Raw genomic sequence first — 23,434 nt, 5'->3', positions numbered from 1 at the left:
GTGCTATTTCAAAAGAGTGTTTTCTCCAACAACCCTTGCTTGGCTTTGCTCAAAACAAGGATTCAGTAAAGACTCTAGCTCCATTTTCCACTCATGTCAATGACTGATACTTGATTAGCGTTCAGGATTGCTGTCATCGGCATAATTTGCACAGATGCAAAGACCAATTTTGTTGTTACTGAGGCGGAAAGATCGATTTCCTCAGAAGTTATCAGAGTTAGAGGGAACCGATAATCACCGGGGTGTCTCGCTGGCTGATTCTGAAAGGAAGCTTTGTTGCCTCTGGCATTGTGAGCTTTTATGGTGATGAGCCAGGAGGCTGGGAGTTGGAAGGCCCAACTGCATGTGTACGTGCACCGCCTGGCTACTGCACCACGGCCGTGTGACACGGCACAGCGGTCAGCCTCCAAAGTAAAGAAACCTCAGCCACCATCGCTGCCTTCTCAGTGTTGCCCTGAGGGGCACGTGGGACCTTGCAGAGATCACCTTGTAGGTGTGGCCAATGCCATGGTGATCACTGCCTCCTTACCCAGCCGAGGATTCCTGAGGAGAAGACTTCCTCCCAGTCTGAACCGCTGAGCGAGGCTGCCCCGCCCACCCTTGGTGCAGCAGCTAGAGTGCTGGGTTCAAGTCCAGCTCTGCAGCAGACTGCCTGACCACTCCCAGTGTCTGGCAGTGGGCTCAGTGCACTGAGTTCCTGGCCCCAGATCCTGGCACAGATACGCAGTCATCGTTGGTTTTTCCCCTTCTCCATCCTGTGCTTGCTGTCCATTTCCTTCTCCTCACATTGTGCTCCTGCTCCTCCTTTCCCCCGGGCCCCCTCAGTCAAAGCAAGAGTTACTGTTCTATGCCAGAATATGAATCACATGGGCTTCTCCGGTGGCTCAGTGGTAGAGAATCCACCTGCAATGTAGGAGACGCAGGTTCAGTCCCCAGGTCAGGAAGATCCCCTGGAGGAGGGCATGGCAACCCACTCCAGTAGTCTTGTCTGGGTACAAAGAGTCGGACACGACTAAAGCAACTGAGCATGCAGGCATAAACATACAGTGGTTGGGAAGCTGAGTCCCTTCATCTCTGACTGGGAAAGTAGAAAACCCCAACAAATCCTGGTTTGCAAAGCAGTGAGCTTGGCCTTAGGAGACTGGCACTTCATCATTTTAGCTGGAGGATCACCTGGACGCTGGACTGGGTGTGGGTGGGTGTGTCAAGACGGGGAGGGGCGAACCGTGGCCCCTGGGAGGCATCCGCTAGGGGTAGCTGTGGGATCACCAGCCAGTGACCTGTTCCGTTGGAGGGACCAGATTGTATGTATGTGTGTATGGGATGTGGGCTATCTATTTTGATTCAAAATGAAGATGACTTTCCTGAAAGTAAGAATATGGAAAAAATAAACAGTCTGAACATTTGCATGAATGGTTATGAATATGAACTAGGTTACAAATGTAAGTATTTAGAATAGCAACAGAATGAACCCTTAGCAAGTGGTAATCATTTTTTGTGGTGTTTAAGGGCGTGGATTCTGGAGCAAAAATCCTAGGTTTACATCCCAGCTCCAGCATTTCTAGTTGTACAGCCTTGGGGAAGTTACTTCACCTCTCAGTGTCTTGGTTTCTTTGTCTGTAAAATGGGCATAATCATAGTACCTAAATGGTAGGATTGTTGTGTCAATTAAATGAATTCATTTACATAAGACACTTGGAAAAGTCCCTGGCAGATATTATCTACTATGTGAGAGTTATTATCTGTTGTATTGATGAGAAAGTCAGTGAGAAAATTGAGTTTTGCTCATATCCAGGCATATTTCGAAAACACCAATGAAGAGGTTGGTAATCCTGAACTTAGAACACAAGCTATATCTCAAGGCTAGGTTTGTACACCAGACACAGGCACACGTGGGACAGTGCGGGCTTCCTCTTCTAAAGCCTCAGATCTCCAGGACAGACATTTGGATCTCTTTGCTGCCGTACATGACGATGTGTTCTTTGAACAAGGATCTTGACATTCACTGTGTTAGTTTCTTAGGGCAGCTGTAACAAAGTACCACAAAAGAAATTGTCTCACAATTCTGGAAGCCAGATGTCTGAGATAAGGTGTCAGCAGGCTTGGTTCCTTCTATGGGCTGATTCTGTTCCAAGGCTCTTCCCAGCTCTTGGTGGTTTGTGAACAGCCATTGACCTTTCTCTGCATGTGGGCGCATCACCCCAGTCTTCCCTTCATCTTCCCATTGTGCTCTCCTGTGTGTATCTGTCTCTGTGTTCAAATTTCCCTTCTGCAGAACACTGTTGTGTTAGATTAGGTCCCACCCTAATGACTTGGTCTTAATTTGATCATCTGCAAAGAATCTATTTCCAAATAAGGTTATATTCATAAGTACTGGGGCTTCCTTGATAGCTCAGTTGGTAAAGAATCCGCCTGCAGTGTAGGAGACCCTGGTTTGATTCCTGGGTTGAGAAGATCCGCTGGAGAAGGGATAGGCTACCCACTCCAGTATTCTTGGGCTTCTCTTGTGGCTCAGCTGGTAAAGAATCCGCCTGCAATGAGGGAGACCTGGGTTTGATCCCTGGCTTGGGAAGATCTCCTGAGAAGAGAAAGGCTACCCACTCCAGTATTCTGACTTAGAGAATGTCATGGACTGTATAGTCCATGGGGTTGCAAAGAGTTGAACATGACTGAGCAACTTTCACTTCACTTCACTTCATAAGTACTGGGGGTTGAGACTTCAACATCATTTAAGGGGATACAATTCAACCCCTTACATTCACAATCCATTAAGCCCTCATGTCTGAATTGCAGAAACTGCTTTCCAGCTGGCTGATCCATTACCCCTCACCTCTCATCCCAGCTCACTTTCCATAAAGGGAGGGAAAACTCCATTTTCACCACAAGGCATCTATTGCGTCCCTAATACTGTGATCCGAAAACAACATCGAGCTCAAATGGATCCAGATCAAACACCATCAGCACCATGTTGAAAGCCCAGCCTGTACCATGTTGCAGGCTGGGGTCTGACCTGGTTCTGGGTAAAGACTTCATTTGTGTGAGGGACTCAACATTGGCCCAGGGCTCCCTGGCTGAAGTTCAGTGTGGGAATGATGAGAGGGGCCATCAGGGATCTTTTGAGTTTTCTCTGGGCTCTATTCCGGTACCCAGAGGCGGTCTCACAGTGCAATAGTATTAGCTTTGGGAAGTGAGTATCATCTCTGACCTGCTGCTGCCCAGCTGTGTGAACTTGGACTTGCCTCTCTGGAGATTAGTGTTCTCTGTAGTCCACTGGGGAAGTTGGATTCACAATAAAGCTCACTTTATCTTATTTAATCCTCACAGCAAACTGCTAAAGCAGGTGTTGGTATCCCCATTTCACAGATAGTTAGTCAGTTCAGTTCAGTCGCTCAGTCGTGTCCGACTCTTTGCGACCCCATGAATCCCAGCACGCCAGGCCTCCCTGTCCATCACCAACTCCTGGAATTCACTCAAACTCACATCCATCGAGTTGGTGATGCCATCCAGCCATCTTGTCCTCTATCGTCCCCTTCTCCTGCCGTCCCCAATCCCTCCCAGCATCAGAGTCTTTTCCAATGAGTCAGTTCTTCCCATGAGGTGGCCAAAGTACTGGAGTTTCAGCTTTAGCATCATTCCTTCCAATGAAAACCCAGGACTGATCTCCTTTAGAATGGACTGGTTAGATCTCCTTGCAGTCCAAGGGACTCTCAAGTCTTCTCCAACACCACAGTTCAAAAGCATCAATTCTTTGGCGCTCAGCTTTCTTCACAGTCCAACTCTCACATCCATGCATGATTACTGGAAAAACCATAGCCTTGACTAGACGGACCTTTGTTGGCAAAGTAATGTCTCTGCTTTTGAATATGCTATCTAGGTTGGTCATAACTTTCCTTCCAAGGAGTAAGCGTCTTTTAATTTCATGGCTGCAGTCACCATCTGCAGTGATTTTGGAGCCCAAAAAAATAAAGTCAGCCACTGTTTCCACTGTTTCCCCATCTATTTCCCATAAAGTGATGGGACCAGATGCCATGATCTTAGTTTTCCGAATGTTGAGCTTTAAGCCAACTTTTTCACTCTCCTCCTTCACTTTCATCAAGAGGCTTTTTAGTTCCTCTTCACTTATTTCACAGATAGGAAACCTCTTAATTAAGAAATTAAAGGACCCACATTTTTATATTAAATGACCCTGCCTCTTTTTTTTTCTTTTCTATCATAATTTATCACAGGATTGAATATAGTTCCCTGTGCTGTATGAAAGGTCCTTGTTGTTAATCCATTCTATATATCTTAGTTTGCATCTGCTAATCCCAAATTCCCAATCCCTCCTCCCCCACCCTCCCTTCCCCTCAGCAACCAGGAGCTTGTTGTCTGTGTCTGTAAGTCTGTTTCTGTGTCATGGATAAGTTTCGTTTATGTCATATTTTAAATTTCACAGAAGTGATATTATATGGTGTTTATCTTTCTCTTTTTGGCTTACTTTGCATAGTACAGTAATCTCTAGTCCATCCATGTTGCTGCAAATAGCATTATTTCATTCTTTTTTATGATTGAGCATTACTCCATTGTATATATGTACCATACCTTCTTTATCCATTCATCTGTCGACAGACATTATGGTTGCTTCCACGTCTTAGCTATTGTAAATACTGCTGCTGTGAATATAGGGGTATGTGTTCCTTTTTAAATTATAGTTTTGTCCAGATATATGCCCAAGAATGGGATGACTGGATCATATGGCAATTCTGTTTTTAGCTTTTTGAGGAACCTCCATACTGTTTTCCATAGTGGCTGCACCAATTTACATTCCCACCAACAGTGGAGTGTTCCCTTTTCTCCATACCCTGTCCACCATTTGTTATTTGTAGACTGTTTAATGATGGCCATTCTAATTGTGAAGTGGTACCTCATTGTAGATTTGATTTGCATTTCTCTAATAATTAGCGATGTTGAGCATCTTTTCATGTGCCTCTTAGCCATCTGTATGTCTTCTATGGAGAAATGTCTATTTGGTTTTTCTGCCCATTCTTTGATTGGGTTGTTTGTTTTTCTGTTATTGTATGAGTTGTGTGTATATTTTTGAAATTAAGCCCTTGTTGGAATGACCTTGCCTCTTTAACTAATTCATAAATCCAAGTGGTTTTCCATCTCGGCTACAGAGTATAATCACTTGGCAGGACTTTGGGTTTGAGGTTTGATGTCTCTGGGGGTCAGGACTGAGGAACCCTATTTTGCAAGAGCTCTTCAGGTAGTTCTGATTTAGTTCCAGCATTGAGAGCACTGCTGTAAACGTCCTGTGATCCTTTCTGGTCTAAAAGCTAGAGTAATGCATATTGCCTCTGTGCTTATTGCTAAGCTCCTTGGGCCTTCACTGACCCCTTTATCCCTTCTGACTTCCCCAACCAAACCCCTTTCTTGTAGTGTCTCACTTGGTGATCAGTTGCCTTTGTGGCCCTCATGGGCTAGACTGGTCGTCATGGAGCTGGATGCCTTCTACCAGATGGCTTACAGGTTCTGGCTTTCTGATCCTGACAGAGCCATCACCCTTCATTCACAGATTGTCTACACCGTATTTTTCAAATTGTCATTGAAACTCAGTAATGGATCGTGAAATCAGTAGAGCGAAGCATTTAAAAATAAAATAGGGAAGAAAAGAGAACATACGGTAGGTTACATAGTAAAGAAAAGCAATGTCTTGTGAAATTTCTGTTTTGGATCACTCTAATGGGAGAAGGCAAAGAGGAGCTAAAGAGCCTCTTGATGAGGGTGAAGGAGGAGAGTGAAAGAGCCAGCTTAAGACTAAATATTAAAAAACTAAGATCATGGCATCTAGCCCCATTACATGGCATGGCAAATAGAAGGTGAAAAGGTGGAAGTAGTGACAGATTTCCTCTTCTTGGGCTCCAGAGTCACTGCGGATGGTGATTGCAACAATGAAATCAGAAGACGACAGCTTCTTGGGAGGAAAGCAATGACAAACCTAGACAGTGTGTTGAAAAGCAGAGACATTACTTTATTGTCAAAGGTCTGTATAGTCAAGGCTGTGGCCTTCCCAGTGGTCATGAATGGTCATGAGAACTGGACCATAAAGAAGACATAACACCAGTCAATTGATGCCTTTGAACTGTGGTGCTGGAGAAGACTCCTGAGAGTCCCTTGGATAGCAAGCAGATCAAACCAGCCAATCTTAAGGGAGATCAACCCTACATATTCACTGGAAGGTCTGATGCTGAAGCTCCAGTATTTTGGCCATTGGATGTGAACAGACATCTCATTGGAAAAGTCCCTGATGCTGGGAAAGATTGAGGGCAGAAGGAGTAGAGGGTGTCAGAGGATGAGATGGCTGGACAGCATCACTGATGCATTGGGCATGAACTTCAGCGAACTCCGGGAGATGGTGAGGGACAGGGAGGCCTGGCGTGCTACAGTCCATGGGGTCGCAGAGTCGGACATGACTGAAGTGACTGAGCACATACACACACACAGGCACAGACACACACACACACACATAGTCCAAATATATGTTTTATATATGTATATACATATGTGTGTGTGTATATATATATATATGCATGCATGCATGCTCAGTCGTGTCCAACTCTTTGTGACCTTCTGGGCTGTTGCCCACCAGGCTCCTCCTAGGATATATATTCTGTTTGCATCAGGTGGCCATATATATATATATATATATATATCCCTATATATATATGGGATCTCCATGAAAAGCCCTTCTTACTGTGAGTTACAAAGTATAGTGCAGACAAAAAATGTTTCAACTGCCCTATATTGGCATATACTTATCGTTGCTTCAGAACATAAAATAAAATGCTACTCCTCTAAGAGGTCATCTGGTCCACTGATCTCCAAAACTGGTGCTCTGCAGCTGCACGAGGATCCCCTAGGAAATTTGTTTAAAATGCCAAATCCTCAGGCCCAGCCCCACAAAGTAAAATTCACTTGACCCAAGAATGTGTATTTTCTGATTCTGAGTTTTGGGAACCACTAATCTAATCTACTTACTTGATTTGACATTGAGTGGCGTGCCCAAGGTCATGTAGCTCTTTAGTGGCAGAGCTGGGATTCTCCACCCCTTGCCCTCCTCCATCTTTCCATTCCACAAGTCTCAAGGGAAGGCCTAAGCTGAGGTCCTAACATGGAATGCTTGCAGTAGAATTACCTGCAAAGGTTTTTAAAAATATGGATGCCTTAGCCCACCCCAAACCAATTAAATGACAACCTCTGGGGATGGGCCTGAGCATCTGGTCTTCTGAGAATGCCTCTCAAACTTTAATCTGCATATGCCTTCTCCCACCCCTGCCCCCAGGGCCTTGCTACAATGCAGACTCTGCTTAAGGTCTGTGTGAGGCTTTGAGATTCTGTTCAAAACAGGTTCCCCTGTTGCTGGTCTGGGAACCAAGCTTTGTGTAGCAGGACCTTAAGGTATGGTCCCAAGTCCCCAAGAACCTGCAGACTTCCTCACCTCTGCCAGCATCTCCCTTTCCTGCCTCACTCTATACTCTGTGGGTTTGCATTTGCTTTCCCTTCAGCAGACTTTCCCCTGTGGCTCAGCTGGTAAAGAATCTGCCTGCAATGTGAGAGACCTGGGTTCAATCCCTGGGTTGGGAAGATCCCCTGGAGAAGCAAATGGGTGGCTCAGACGGTAAAGCATCTGCCTACAATGCGGGAGACCCGGGTTCAATCCCTGAGTCAGGAAGATCCCCTGGAGAAGGAAATGGCAACCCACTTCAGTATTCTTGCCTGGAAAATTCCATGGACGGAGGAGCCTGGTTGGCTACTGTCCATGGGGTTGCAGAAAGTCGGACACGACTGAGTGACTTCACTTCACCCACTCCAGTATTCTGGCCTGGAGAATTCCATGGCCCATATAGTGCATTGGAACGATTGATGCTGAAGCTGAAGCTCCAATACTTTGGCCACCTGATGCAAAGAACTGACTCATTGGAAAAGACCCTAATGCTGAGGAAAAGTTAAGGCAGGAGAAGAAGGGGACAACAGAGGATAAGATGGTTGGATGGCATCACTGACTCAATGGACATGAGTTTGAGTGAACTCTAGGAGTTGGTGATGGACAGGGAAGCCTGGCGTCTGCAGTCCATGGGGTCACAAAGAGCTGGACATGACTGAGTGACTTTTCACTTTCTTTCTCTTCAGCAGTGATTTTCCACTGTGTCATTTATCAAAAGTTGGCCTCCCTGCCCACACTTTTAAGTATCTCAACAGCAAGGACCACGGTTTTAAATTCTTCCCCCTTGCCCTCCGCAGCCCATCCACCTAGGCCTGCACTCTTCTCTACAGGTTCCTGAAAAAGGTGGCCGTGTCATCACCAGCTCTGGCTTAACTCCATCCATCAGCAGATAGTGAGGGTGCATCTAAAGGAACAGGGAGCCCACACCCACAGCCTGTCCTGAGGGGGCTCGCCATCCTGCAAGGGGGGGAAAGCATGTGCCTTCGTTGCTACGACTTAAGCCTACTGAGAGGTACGGGTACTGTGCAGTGGGGTTAAGAGCACACAGCCAGATGACTGGGTTTACATCCCAACTCTGCTGCTAATTGTGCAGACTTGGACAATTACTAAGCCTCAGTTTTCCTAGTTATAAAATAGGGACAAGAATAGCATATAATTTGTACAGTTGTTTTGAAGATTAAATGAGTTAACAAATATAAAGTGCTGGCCCTCGTGGTAAGCTGTGTGTCAGTGCTGGTATAATTTAATTGTAGTACAAGAGAACAGTTTTATGACATGCTAGAGCCTGAAGTATTCATCAAACGTGGATCCTCCAGAGATGGAGATAGTCCATTCCTGGTGGTGGGAACAGCATGGGCAAAGGCCCAGAGGCAGAAACACAAGGACATCAAGAACCAGTTTGTTCTGACTCAAACCACAGGGGTGCCTGTAGGGAGCAGTAGCTGATGGGCTTAGAATGTCAGTTGAGGCCAGGTGGTGGAAATCCTTGAAGGCCACACTGGAGAGTTAAGATTTTATTCTGGAAGCAATCGAGAGCCAGTCCTGGAAGATCTTTTAATATAACTTTTCCTATAAAAATCACAGAGTGTGTCTCAGTTCTGAGCAGGATGTCTCAACCACTCCCCTCTTTCAGGTATTGTGGTTAATTTTCTTCATACCTCCTCTTGTCTACCTCACAGTGTTGCTCCAGGCTTTTCTCATTGTCTGAGTGAACATTCAGGACAATTAAATGACCTTCAGCCAGGTCACCATAAGGGTCATATAGCCAGGAACACATATAATCATTGGGGCTCACAGCCCAAAACTTCTGGGCCACTCTGCCAGTGGGATCTTGTCACCTCCCAGCCACAGAACTCTTAAAAGACCATATTCCCTCATTAAGAGCTTTGAGCAGGAACCTGCAGCTCCCACAAGGTTATTTTTCCTTCTCCCCCCTCCTCCCCCTTTAATTCTTAACCCAAGGATAATATACTCAAATGGTAGGCTGTCTCTCTCTCCCTCACACACACATACACACACACACACACACACACACACACACACACACACAAAACACACGTGGGTAGGCAGCAGAGAGAGCTGCCTGCTACTCTATGATATAGTTGCAAGTTGCCTAACTTCTCTGTATGCCCAAAAGTGAGTTTATCAGTAACGTGAAGGTCATAGGAGTCCACATGACATTGAATTGTCATGAAGGTTAAATGAATTAGTACAAGTAAAGCAGAACTGTGTGTCTTAGCACAGGGTCAATGATCAACAAGCATTAGCTATTATTATTATAACAGAGGAAATTGGAAGGGCTCATGGTCTGCCACATTACAATGAGAAAGAAAATATAATTACCAATTTGGAAAGGAGTAAAAGGATTATAAAAGGCATTGTATGTGAAAATCTGTGACAATAAATTTGAAAATCAAGAGGAAATGGGGAATTTCCTAGCAAAATAAAAATTATCAAAATTGCCCCCAAAGAGGCAGAACATGTGAATAGACCAATAACCATAGAACACTTTAGATAGAGTTCATTAAAGAGATACCCTTTTTAAAAAGCCTTCATGGTCTTATAACTGGATACTGTCTAGTCTTCAAAAACCAGGTATTGCCTTTCTTATTCAAACTATTTCTGCCCCTAGAATAAGATGAAAATTTCCCTTGATTCGTTTTACGAAGCCAGCATGACCTGAATATTCAAGCCTAAAAAGCACAAATCTCTTCTATCTCAAAAGCTTTGAGGTAAAAGATGACCCTAACAAAGAAAGACAGGGAAGAAAGCAAGATTTGGTGTGTGTGACATGCCCTCGCTTGGGCAGTAGATCTGCACCTGAAGGCATGGAAGCGCCACCTGAGCAGCCTCCCCGGGCCCCACTCCTGAGATCCTGACCTTATTAGTCTGGGGAAGGGCCGGGCCATGGAAACGTTTTCCAGCTTCCCAGAGCCACTGCTTAAGGAAACTGGAAATCCCGTTAAGTGCACAAGCCTGGTTTATGGATCTTAAACCAGCTGAGTCAAGCAGCAGTTCCAGGAGAGACTTCCCACCCATCCTTTCATGTGAGCAGAGCTACAACAAGCAGCCGTTGGCTACAGACATACCAAGCCTCCCTTCAGAGCCCAGGGGGTTCCACAGAGCTGCATGTGTCCTGTGCTCAAAGACCAAAGACCTGGTCAGGAACAAGACCTCTCATATTTGTGGATTTTGAGCCAGCAACTTTGCCTGCTGCAAAGGAAGGCCAAGAGAGCCCACAGAAATTTTTACTCCCTGGAATTCAGGGGGATTTTAATGACAGCCCTGTTCATGATTGTGCTGGAGGGTGATTGAGCTTACACCGTGAGCGGCCCTGTGAATAAACAGCAGTGTCAGTCTACATTTTTAGCTCTCCTCCTTAGTCCATTCCCAGTTCCTGGGTTCAGCACCAGCGTGCACAGCACTGTGACCGCCTGTGACTGAAGCCTCCTCAAACCACCCTGTAAGCATCACAGAAGAGGGAAGAATGTCCTGCATCCTGTTCTTCCAGTAGTTGGGTTCCCTGACTAGGGACTCTATGGTCCCTTCCAACCACCTATCCTCCTCAGAGACAACCGTGTTAGTTTTATATCTGTCTTCAGCCCCGGTCTTCTAGTTAAATCTTGTTTCTATCCCTTGCTTCATTGAATAATAATAATAATGAGGCAACTTGAACCATCCTCACCACAACACAGTATAAAAAAGGAATAAATGAGTAGATTGCTGGCTTAGGTTTGGATAATTAATATAGGAGTGGTGCAGACTGTCTCTTCCTCTATATGCCTCCATCCGCAGCAGGAAATCCCACTGGGCTTCTTGGAGTCGCTGCACCATTAAACAAAGGAAGAAAAAGACAAAAGATGCCAAGAACTGGTGGTGAAATGGGACAGTATCTGGTGTTTGCTTTGTAATATTCCCTAAAAGGAACAGTTGGGAGGTAGGAATAGATGATATAGGATTGGCAAAATATTAATTGTTGAAACTGAGTGGTGGGCACATGGGCATTTGTTATACCATTCTTTTTGTGTGTTTGAATTTCTTCTATAAGAAATTAAAAGAATAGGAGAGAACACATGTTGACAGAAATGAGTTCCATCAGCTCATAACTGGCAGAAGATTCCTGACACTGAATGGGGAAAGTCCAAGAAGAGGGACTAGACTCTTGGTGCAGAGCAGTTGGTAGTGCCTATTCAATTCAGTCACTCGGTCGTGACCAACTCTTTGTGACCCCATGGACTGCAGCACTCCAGGCCTCCCTGTCCATCACCAACTCCCGGAATTTACTCAAACTCACGTCCTTTGAGTCGGTGATGCCATCCAGCCATCTCATCCTCTGTTGTCCCCTTCTCCTCCCGCCTTCAGTCTTTCTCAGCATCAGGGTCTTTTCAAATGAGTCAGTTCTTCGCATCAGGTGGCCAAAGTTTTGGAATTTCAGCTTCAAAATCAGTCCTTCCAATGAATAGTCAAGACTGATTTCCTTTAGGATGGACTGGTTGGATCTGTCCAAGGGACTCTCAGGAGTCTTCTCCAACACCATAGTTCAAAAGCATCAATTCTTTGGCACTCAGCTTTCTTTTTAGTCCAACTCTCACATGCATACATGACTACTGGAAAAACCATAGCTTTGACGAGACAGACTTTTGTTGGCAAAATAATATCTCTGCTTTTTAATATACTATCTAGGTTGGTCATAACTTTTCTTCCAAGGAGCAAGGATTTTTTAATTTCATGGCTGTAGTCACCATCTGCAGTGATTTTGAAGCCCCCCAAAAATAAAGTCTGTCACTGTCCACTGTTTCCCCATCTATTTGCCATGAAGTGATGGGACCGGATGCCATGATCTTAGTTTTCTGAATGTTGACCTTTAAGCCAACTTTTTCACTCTCCTCTTTCACTTTAATCAAGAGGCTCTTTAGTTCTTCTTCACTTTCTGCCATAGGGTGGTGTCATCTGCATATCTGAGGTTATTGATATTTCTCCCAGCAATCTTGATTCCAGCTTGTGCTTCATCCAGCCCAGAGTTTCTCATGATGTACTCTGCATATAAATTAAATAAGCAGGGTGACAATATACAGCCTTGACATATTCATTTCCCGATTTGGAACTAGTCTGTTGTTCCATGTGCAATTCTAACTCTTGCTTCCTACCTGCATACAGATTTCTCAAGAGGCAGGTCAGGTGGTCTGGTATTCCCATCTCTTTCAGAATTTTCCACAGTTTGTTATGATCCACACAGTCAAAGGCTTTGGCATAGTCAATAGAGCAGAAATTGATGTTTTTTTGGAACTCTCTGGCTTTTCCAATGATCCAACAGGTGTTGGCAATTTGATCTCTGGTTTGTCTGCCTTTTCTAAATCCAACTTGAACATCTGGAAGTTCACATACTGCTGAAGCCTGGCTTGGAGAATTTTGAGCATTACTTTGCTAGCATGTGAGATGAGTGCAACTGTGTGGTAGTTTGAGCATTCTTTGGCATTGCCTTTCTTTGGGATTGGGATGAAAACTGACCTTTTCCAGTCCTTGGCCACTGCTGAGTTTTCCAAATTTGCTGGCATATTGAGTGCAGCACTTTCACAGCATCATCTTTTAGGATTTGAAATAGCTCAACTGGAATTCCATCACCTACACTAGCTTCGTTTGTAGTGATGCTTCCCAAGACCCGCTCGACTTTGCATTCCAGGATGTCTGGCTCTACGTGAATGGTCATACTATCATGATTATCTGGGTCGTGAAGATCTTTTTTGTATAGTTCTTCTGTGTATTCTTGCCACGTCTTCTTAATATCTTCTGCTTCTGTTAGGTCCAAACCATTTTTGTCTTTTATTGTGCCCATCTTTGTATGAAATGTTCCCTTGGTATCTCTAATTTTCTTGAAGAGATCTCTAATCTTCCCCATTCTGTTGTTTTCCTCTATTTCTTTGCACTGATCACTGAGGAAGGTTTTCTTATCTCTCCTTGCTATTCTTTGGAACTCTGTATTCAGATGGGTATATCTTGCCCTTTCTCCTTTGCTTTTCACTTCTCTTCTTTGCACAGCTATTTGTAAGGCCTCCTCAGATAGCCATTTTGCTTTTTTGCATTTCTTTTTCTTGGAGATGGTCTTGATTATTGTCTCCTGTACAGGGTCACAAACCTCTGTCCGTAGTTCTTCAGGCACTCTGTCTATCGTATCTAATCCCTTGAATCTATTTGTGACTTCCACTGTATGACTAAGGGATTTGATATAGGTCATACCTGAATGGTCTAGTGGTTTTCCCTACTTTCTTCAATTTAAGTTTGAATTTGGCACTAAGGAGTTCGTGATCTGAGCCACAGTCAGCTCTCGGTCTTGTTTTTGCTGACTCTATAGAGCTTCTCTATCTTCGGCTGCAAAGAATATAATGAATCTGATTTCGATATTGACCACCTGGTGATGTCCATGTGTAGAGCCTTCTCTTGTGTTGTTGGAAAAGGGTGTTTGCTATGACTAGTGCATTCTCTTGGCAAAACTCTATTAGCCTTTGCCATGCTTCATTCTGTACTCCAAGGCCAAATTTGCCTATTACTCCAGGTATTTCTTGACTTCCTACTTTTGCATTCCAGTCCCCTATAATGAAAAGGACATCTTTGGGGGTGTTAGTGCTAGAAGGTCTTGTAGGTCTTACAGAATCATTCAACTTCAGCTTCTTCATCATTATTGGCATAGACTTGGATTGCTGTGATAGTGAATGGTTTGCCTTGGAAACGAACAAGAGATAAATCATTCTGTCGTTTTTGAGATTGCATCCAAGTACTGCGTTTTAGACTCTTTTGTTGACTATGATGGCTACTCCATTTCTTCTAAGGAATTCTTGCCCACAGTAGTAGATATAATGGTCATCTGAGTTAAATTCACCCATTCCAGTCTATTTTAGTTTGCTGATTCCTAAAATGTCAACATTCACCCTTGCCATCTCCTGTTTGACCACTTCCAATTTGCCTTGATTCACAGACTTAACATTCCAGATTCCTATGCAATAAATTGCTCTTTACAGCATTGAACTTTGCTTCTATTACGTCACATCCACAACTGGGTGTTGTTTTTGCTTTGGCTCCATCTCTTCATTCTTTCTGGAATTATTTCTCCACTGATCTCCAGTAGCATATTGGGCACTTACTGACTTGGGAAGTTCATCTTTCAGTGTCCTGTCTTTTTGCCTTTTCATACTGTTCACGGGGTTTTCAAGGCAAGAATACTGAAAGGTTTGCCATTCCCCTCTCCAGTGGACCACATTCTGTCAGACCTCCCCACCATGACCCGTCCATCTTGGGTGGCCCTACACAGCATGGCTTGTAGTTTCATTGAGTTAGACAACCAATCTGATCACCAATCCATGTGATCAGATTGGTTAGTTTTCTGTGATTGTGGTTTTCAGTCTGTCTGCCCTCTGCTGGAGAAGGATAAGAGGCGTATGGAAGCTTCCTGATGGGAGAGACTAACTGAGGGGAAAACTGGGTCTTTTCTGATCGGGGGGCCATGCTCAGTAAATCTTTAATCCAATTTTCTGTTGATGGGTGGAGCTGTGTTCCCTACCTGTTATTTACCTGGGGCCAAACTATGGTGGACTAATGAAGGTAGTGGCGCCCTCCTTCAAAAGGTCCCATGCATGCACTGCTGCACTGCTAGCGTACTGTGTGTATGTACTGTGGGGCCTATTACAACCCTGAATATTAATTGGAAGGACTGATGCTGAAGCTGAAGCTCCAATACTTTGGCCAACTGATTGGAAGAGCCAACTCATTGGAAAAGACCCTGGTGCTGGGAATGATTGAGGGCAGGAAGAGAAGGGGGCACCAGGATGAGATGGTTAGATGGCATCATCAACTCAATGGACATGAGTTTGAGCAAACTCCGGGAGTTAGGCAGCCTTGCATGCTGCAGTCCATGAAGTCACAAAGAGTCAGACACAACTGAGCAACTAAACAACAACAAATCACAGTGCTCAGCACTGTGTCTGGCTCAGATAAAGCGCTCTCAAACGAGAGTCAGCAGATCCCACTGTTATTATTATAGATGTTAGTGTATCCCAGGACATGGGGGTCTAGTGGGAAAGAGGCTAAGGAAAATAGAATGTATTCAAGGTATTTAATTTGAAACTGTTATTAGTCTTTATAGGTGAGATCACAGAGGAAGGGTAAGTCTTGGTTTCCATAGAATAAATTTGCCAGCTCTGTCTGAAAGCTTCCACCTTTTCAGTTAATGCTGACAATGTCATGTACCCCATCAGGAAGAGCGAACATAAATAGGAGAGTAGGAGATTCCAGAGCAATGGAGAAATCCAGTCGTGGCTCATATGTATCCTCTCTGCTTGCTCCGTCACCTCCTTACTTTGTCTCATATTCTCTCCTCTCCTTCCCACTCCACACCCATCTCTCTGCTTATTCACTTTGATGAGACTTTGGAAGACTTAAAATATCTTCCCTTTGAAAAGGACCTGGCCTGGTCAATGATGTTTATAAATCAACATTTAAGAATCACTTTCATTTACTAACAAGCTCCATCTTCCCTGGTGGCTCAGATGGTAAAAGCATCTGCCTACAATGCAGGAGACCCAGGTTTGATCCCTGGGTCAGGAAGATCCCCTGGAGAAGGAAATGGCAACCCACTCCAGTACTCTTGCCTGGAAAATCCCATGGACGGAGAAGTGTGATAGGCTACAATCCATGGGGTCACAAAGAGTCAGACATGACTGAGTGACTTCACTTTCTTTCTTCCTTTCCATCTTCTAAGAAACTCCAGAGCCAGCCAAGTCAAGATATTTTTTTAAAAATATAAAAGAAGACTGAGGGCTGCCAAAGCTTCAGAACAGCACACAATAGACAACAGACCACCAGCTGGAGGGGCCAAGAGTGGGAAGAGCTGGTACATACTTGATTCGGATGTTAACCAAAGATTACTGATGGTCTACTTAATCTGCAAAGGATTACCTTAACAGGAGTCAGACTGCCTCTTCTGACTTTTGTTTAACCATGGAATTTTTGAGTGATGGCAGGTTGGCCTCTCCAGCCACAGCAGCTGCTCAGGCTGTGGGGCCCACTGAGAAGTGATCTGAGTGAAGGGTTCAGTTTGAGGGTTTTTTTGTTTTGTTTGTTTGGGTTTTAGCTTTGTTTTTAGCATTTACTGGCTGAGAATCCCTTCCATGAGTCTGGGCCTTCCTGGTGCAGAAAGCACATTTATTTTTGGATCATTTCATTTGACATTCCCAGCAGTGGTGAGAGGCAGGCTGGCCAGGAGTCTCAAACCCTTGTTTACAGATGAGGAAACTAATACTTAGAGAATTATGATTTTTTAGGGTCAAATAATTAGTACATGGCAGAGTTACAACTGAATTATTCAATTGTCTGCTATTAGGAGGGTTAACAATCCAGAGATAAAGACAACGTGATATACTTCATATTGCTTAGCCATGCAATGTCTGACCCTTAGCAGGGCCTCAAAAGGATTGGAAGGGTGGATAGATGTGTACATGAGCGAATGGAGCTCCTGGAAGTTGGAGAGTGGGTCTTTTTCACCTTTGTACCCCTGGTGCCACTACTGTGCTTTGACATACAGGACCCACTTAATAAATATTTGTTGAATGAACAATCCACTTACGTGTGCCATATACTTTTGTACCAAGACAAGAGTTTGTGAAGAAGGTTAACTTTCTGAAGCTTTAAAGAATAGAAGAGGCTGGACTTCTCTGGTGGTACAGTGGATAAGCATTTACCTGCCAGTGCAGAGGATGCAGGTTCAATCCCTTGTCCAGGAAGATTCCACATGCTGCCGGCAACTAAAGCCCATGTGCCACAACTACTGGAGCTCAAGTGCTCTAGGGACCGAGAGCCCCAACTAATGAGACCCTGTGCTGCAGCTCCTGAAGCCTGTGCACACAACTAGAGTGGCCTCTGCTTGCTGCAGAGAAAACCCATGCACAGCAACAAAGACTTAATGCAACCAAAAAAATTATTAAAAAAAAAAAAAAGAATAGAAGGGTCTGAGAAATGCAGTGTGACTATAATTATTATCATTTATTGACATATTATTCACCACACTTTGATGTAAAAAGACCTCCCATTCATTCACGTATTTATTCAACAGATTATTGAGAGCCTGCTGAGTACTCAGTTCTGTTCTAGGTATTAGTGATATAACAGTAAACAAAAAAAGGTAAAATCTCTGCTCTCATCAAAATCACCTTCTGTTTGGGAATGACAGGTAACAAGCAACTGAATAGACAACATTAATAATACTTGGAAAATTAAGCAAGCGAGGAATGAAGAGAGGGATGCTGAAGGGGTTGCTATTTTCTCCATGAAGGTCTCTCTGATTCTGTGATATTTGAGCAGTGACCCAAAAGAAGTGGTGGGGGTGAGTTGTGAGGTGTTCCAGGGGAAAAGCATTTCAGGCAGAGGAAACAGACAGTGCAAAGGCGCTGAGTCTGATTGGAGGGTTTGAGGAATACCTAGGAGGCTAGTGTGACTGGAAGGGAGTAAACGAGACAGACAGTTCCAAGAGATTAAAGGATTTTGAGCAGAAGAGCGATGGTTTCCCCAGACCTTCCTTGATTTAGCTCACCAGTTATTGCCCACATCTAAACCAGCAGCATGGCACGAGTACCAGGGCAAACAGATAGACAAGAACCACACACGAGGCTGCAGTGACTCTATCCCCACCCAACACTGGCTCCAGTTTGCTCACATTGACTACAAATGCTCATTCTAGGCCAACTGTACCCATGGCTTGCCAAGACCTCAGTGGCTATCACTGAGTGCTGTGAGGGCCTTGGGGGTCAAGTACGCCAAGCCATTCAATCAAACTACAAATTCAGTCCGGCCATAGTCTCAGGTGGTTGGCCTCCTAGTCCTAAAATCTCTCAGATTTAAAATTCTGTGATCTAACCTTGTAAATTTTAAATCTGTACTTAGATTTTTACTTTTTTTTTTTTCAATAAAGAATAGGAAAGAATGTGTACATTAAAAGAACATTTTTTTTTCCAATAGATTTTATTTTTAGGACAGTTTTAGACTTTTAAAAATATTGCGAAGGTAATTTAGAGTTCTCACATACCCCACAGCCAGTTTCCTCTATTATTGACGTTTTACATTAGTATGATAGACTTTGCAGTTATTGAACTAATATTGATCCACTAAAGTCCATAGTTCATCCAGATTTCCGTCGTCTTCTCTAATGTCTTTCTGTTCTAGGACACCACATTGCATTCTCTCCCCTTAGGCTCCTCTTGGCTGTGAGCTTTCCTTGCTCGGTAACTTTGAGAGTTGTTTCTGTTGCTTTTTGTTTTGAGGATCTTTCAGTGCAACATGTGGGATCTAGCTCCCTGACCAGAAATCAAGCTGGGGCCCCTGCATTGGGAGTGTGGTGTCTTAGCCACTGGACCACCGGGGAAGTCCCAGCCTTGAGAGTTTTGAGGAGTACCAATCAGGGAGTTTTAGGAAGGCTCTCTAGAAATGTGTCTGGTATTTTTTCTCATGATTAGACTTGGGCTGTGGGTCTTGGGGCTCAAGATCACAGAGGTACCCTTTCCTCGCATCATTAGCATCACACTGTCATCATGGTTTATCACTGTTGACATCGCCCTGGGTCACCCGGCTGAGGTATGTATGTCAGGTCTCTCCACTGTCCCCTTTTATATACACTACTCTTTGGAAGGAAGTCCACACTTAAGGAATAGAAAGTATGCTCTCCTTCCTTAGAATTAGCCATTTCTCCAGGGAGTCCTGGTTCTTTTGATTGAAGAATAATATCAGAAACCAATATCCATTGCTACTGAAGTATTGTTTCTCGGCCCTCTCAGCTGACAGAGCAAGAAAAAAAAAGTATATATATATATATGTGTGTGTGTGTGTGTGTGTGTACACACACACTAACCTGTGTATAAATACATGTCTGTAGATATTTCTATTTGTGTGTGATAAGTGACCCTATGGAATGTAGCCCACCGGGCTCCTCTGTCCATGGAATTGTCCAGGCAAGAATACTGGAGTGGGTTGCCATGCCACCAGGGATGGAAACTACGTTTCCAGCACCTCCTGCATTGGCAGGGAGGTTCTTTACCACTAGCAAGCAGCACCTGGGAAGCCCATTTCTGTATGTAACCACCTGTATTTATGTTGAGGAAGAAACAGGAGTTCATAGTGATGTCTCCAACTCTAATCTATTACCATATGGATTCTTCTAGCCTCCTCCCCTTACTTATCTGTACAAAGGTCTCCATGGGAAACAGCTTTATCAGTGAGAGTGCAGTGCTGATGTTCCTTTCGTCTTACAGATTCCATTCATTTCCAAAGCTTCTTAGGTCAGCCCTTCTCCCCAGTCCTCTTCAGTGGGGTGGTTTTATATATTTATAATACAGTTAGTCTCTGGTCACCATCTGCCTTCCTTCCTGAGATCTGAAGGGCACACTTTTTAATTTACATTTTATCTCAGATAATAAGTCAATTTATTTTAGATAATAAATTTATAGAGAAAAATCACCATGAGATGCAAAATAGTCCAATCATACTTTCTCATTTTCCCAGGGTTTTTTTTTTTTTTTTAAGTAATTTTCGCTTTATGTAAGACCCAGGGATCGAACCCCGGTCTCCCGCATTGTAGACAGACACTTTACCGTCTAAGCCACCAGGGAAGTACCATATGTAAGTAATACATTAATACAAGTTAAAGTCCCCTTTACTACTCTTCCAAACCCAGTTCCTCTCCTAGTGGTAAACGCTATTCTTCATCTGAGATGTGATGTGTCTGTGCATGCTTTTCTCTTGCACTTGTAGCTGCATATATATATATATATATATATATATATATATATGCTGATAGAAAATGACTAATATTGCTATATATGTTTGAACATAAATGGTATCATACATGACTTCTGCAACTTGATATTCACCAGACGATTCATCTTGGTTGTCTTTCCAGTCTGTGTATGGCTTTGTGCCTCGTGAATTTCATTGCATAGAATGGACATGTTGATTACAATCCTGGGGTTTTCCTCCTGCTATTACCAGCTATGCTGCAAGAACAGTCTTCTACATATGCAGTGTTTCCCCAGGAATTGCTGGGGCATAGAGATGCACATTTTAATTGTAACAGCTCCTGTCAAATTACCCATCAGCATATTCAAGCTAGAAAAAAATCTTGTTCTATATTATGTGACTGAGAGGAGAGAGAAGAGGATCCAATTGCTAGTTTTTAATTTGTCTTAATGTTTCTCCCGGGAGAATAGTAACTATGGGGTAAGTCCTATTGTGTGTTATTTAAAAGAACCTCATGCTGTGATGATTTCAATCATTTCTAAAATGTTAATAGTTAATTTATTAGAAGAGGGGGCAGTGTGGTAGAGTGGTCTATCCAGTCTCAGACACTGATTCTAAATAGACGCCGCAGTAGTTGTATGAATCTGCAGGAGCTCCTCATTTACTTGACAGGGGCCTGGAATGCCACAGTCACAGAAGGACCACGATGGCAGATACTAGGTGAGATTCTTCCTGGCCTCTCACAGGCTCCTGATGAGTAGGAAGTTCATGAGTTTTTTCGTTCAGCCATCATGGGCTAAGAGCTGGGCACTGGGATGCCTTTTTGCCTTCCAGTTATTCAGGCAGATTGGAAATGCCCAGAATGCCTCTGCAGAGGTAACCACTGCATCTCTGAACCTTCCTTTCCTGTTTGATTGAGTGTATGTCGGACACCAGGCAAGAAGCCTGGCACGGAGGGGACAGAGGTGAGGGTGGCATGCCGCTGCCATGGGCTTGCTCACAGTAGCTCCGCCAGCTGTTACACTGACCCTCAGCTTCGTCTTGGTTTGCTTCCACTAAATGGCAAGTGAGACACTTTCTGTGCTGCCTGCAGGAGTGGGGGTGTGTTAAGCATCCTAAAATAATGTGAACAGTGGATTCAATCCTTCTGCACGTGCCAGATGTGCATCCCTCCCAGCGGCACTCTCACAGCCTTCTTTGTGCTCCTGGAATTATTTCCCGGATGATTGGGAGTTAGGATGGATGTGTGCAAGCTAATAACGTGCTGTGCTGCCAGTTCATCAGAAATGGAAAAATTAAATTAAAAAGCTGCTCACCATGTTCCCATTCTGATTAATCAGAACCAGGTATGTGCATGACATTCAAAGAGCAGATTGCTCCAAAGAGGATGCACTCACACAACTTATCAACCGTGGGAAGGCAGAGATAGTGCCATCTGAGGATGAGGTGAGGAAGGATTCAATCCGATTTTTTTTTAAGGTTTATGGAGCATCTTTCATTGCACACTAATTATTAGGCGCTTATTCTCCCAATAGTCCTGTAATTTGCCATAACTGACTCCAGGGTGGGGAAGGCAGAGATGGACAGGATCTGGTTGTTCCCACTTAGAGTTCTTTTCTAGCTTTTCTCAGAGCAAAGGGGATTTCTCTTGTTTGATCAATGGTCAAACAGTAAACTCTCTTTCTCTTCTCCTCAACACTGTGTTCTGAATCTGGTTTGTCCTGTGTAGTGGACTGAACTGTGCACCCTAAAAAATAAGCGCAAACCCCTACCCACTCCCTGCCTATGAATGTGACCTGATTTGGAAATAGCATTGCAAAAATAATTGAGTTAAGATGAGGTTGTATTGGATTAAGGTGGGCAGTAAACTCAAGAGAAAGGAGAGAAAGGTTTGGAAAGAGGCACACAGGGAAGAAGGCCATGTGAACCCAGAGGCAAGAGATGGAAGTGGGGCAGGTGACACGACAAACGGAGAGACAGGGAACAGAGTCTCCCTCAAATTTTCCATAGGGAGCCAACCCTGCCAGCAATTTGCTTTTGGAACTCTGGCCAGTTGAGCTAGGAAAGAATAGATTCCTGTTGCTTTAAGACAGAGTTTACCACACAAAGTTTGTGGTACTTTGTTCCAGCAGTAGAAAACTAATACACCCTGTCTTTTGGTTCTCTTGAAAAAGGAGGTTTTAAACCCAGATATTCTGTTCCCATCAAAGAAAGACCCAGAACCTCATTGCGCAATGACTTTCACTTCCAAAATCTAGCCTATTTGGCAAGTACTGCTTCTGCTGTTCCCCCTGGCTTTGCAACAAAGTCAAGTGCCAATGGGACAAAATTTTTTTTTTAATCTTTTTAATTCTGTTTTTTTTTTTTAACTTAAAAGAAAAAATCCAAAACAATTGACCCATTTATCCTACCCCTTGCCTCTGTTTTCTGTATTTATGAGTTTGAGGTATATGTGTGTATACATATTTATATTTAGTCCCTTACATAGAGAAATCATATGGTATTTCTCTTTGATTTATTTCACTGAGCATAATGCCCTCAAGGTCCATCCATGTTGTTGCAAATAGCAAGATTTCAGTCTTTTTAAAAAAAAAAAGACTCTCTAGTTGCAGCCTGTGGACTTGGTTGCCCCATGGCATGTGGGATCCTAGTTCCCCGACCACGGGTCAAACCTATGTTCCCTGCATTGCAAGACAGATTTTTGACCTCTGGACTACCAGGGAAATCCCTCATTGTTTTTTACGCTGAACAGTATTCTGTTGTGTGGGTGTGTATATGTGTGTGGGTGTGTATAAATATACACACTGCAGTTTCTTTATCCATTTATCCATTGATGGATACTGAGAGTTGTTTCCATATCTTAGCTATTGTAAATAATGCTGCAGGGAAGTGTGCTTGTATCTTTTCAAGTTAGTGTTTTTGTTTTATTCAGATAAATACCCAGAATTAGAATTACTGGATCATGTGGTAGTTCTATTTTTAATTTTTTGAGGCACCTCCATACTGTTTTCCTTAGTGGCTGCATCTCCACATCCTCACCAACACTTGTTATTTGTTATCTTTTTGATAAGTCATTCTAACAGATCTGATATCTCATTATGGTTTTACTTTGCATTTCACTGGTGATGAATGAGGTAGAGCATCCTTTCATGTACCTGTTGCCCATATGTATGTCTTCTT

General features: G+C 43.7%; 1 protein-coding gene across 13 annotated transcripts in view; it reads left to right on the top strand.

Moving 5' to 3' along the window:
* ATXN7L1 (ataxin 7 like 1) overlaps positions 1-23,434 on the top strand; it is a 264,853-nt gene that overhangs the window by 136,752 nt on the left and 104,667 nt on the right.

Source organism: Bos taurus, chromosome 4 (assembly GCF_002263795.3).
Source record: "Bos taurus isolate L1 Dominette 01449 registration number 42190680 breed Hereford chromosome 4, ARS-UCD2.0, whole genome shotgun sequence".
Classification (NCBI taxonomy): domain Eukaryota; kingdom Metazoa; phylum Chordata; class Mammalia; order Artiodactyla; family Bovidae; genus Bos; species Bos taurus.
This window is presented reverse-complemented; position numbering and strand designations above follow the sequence as displayed.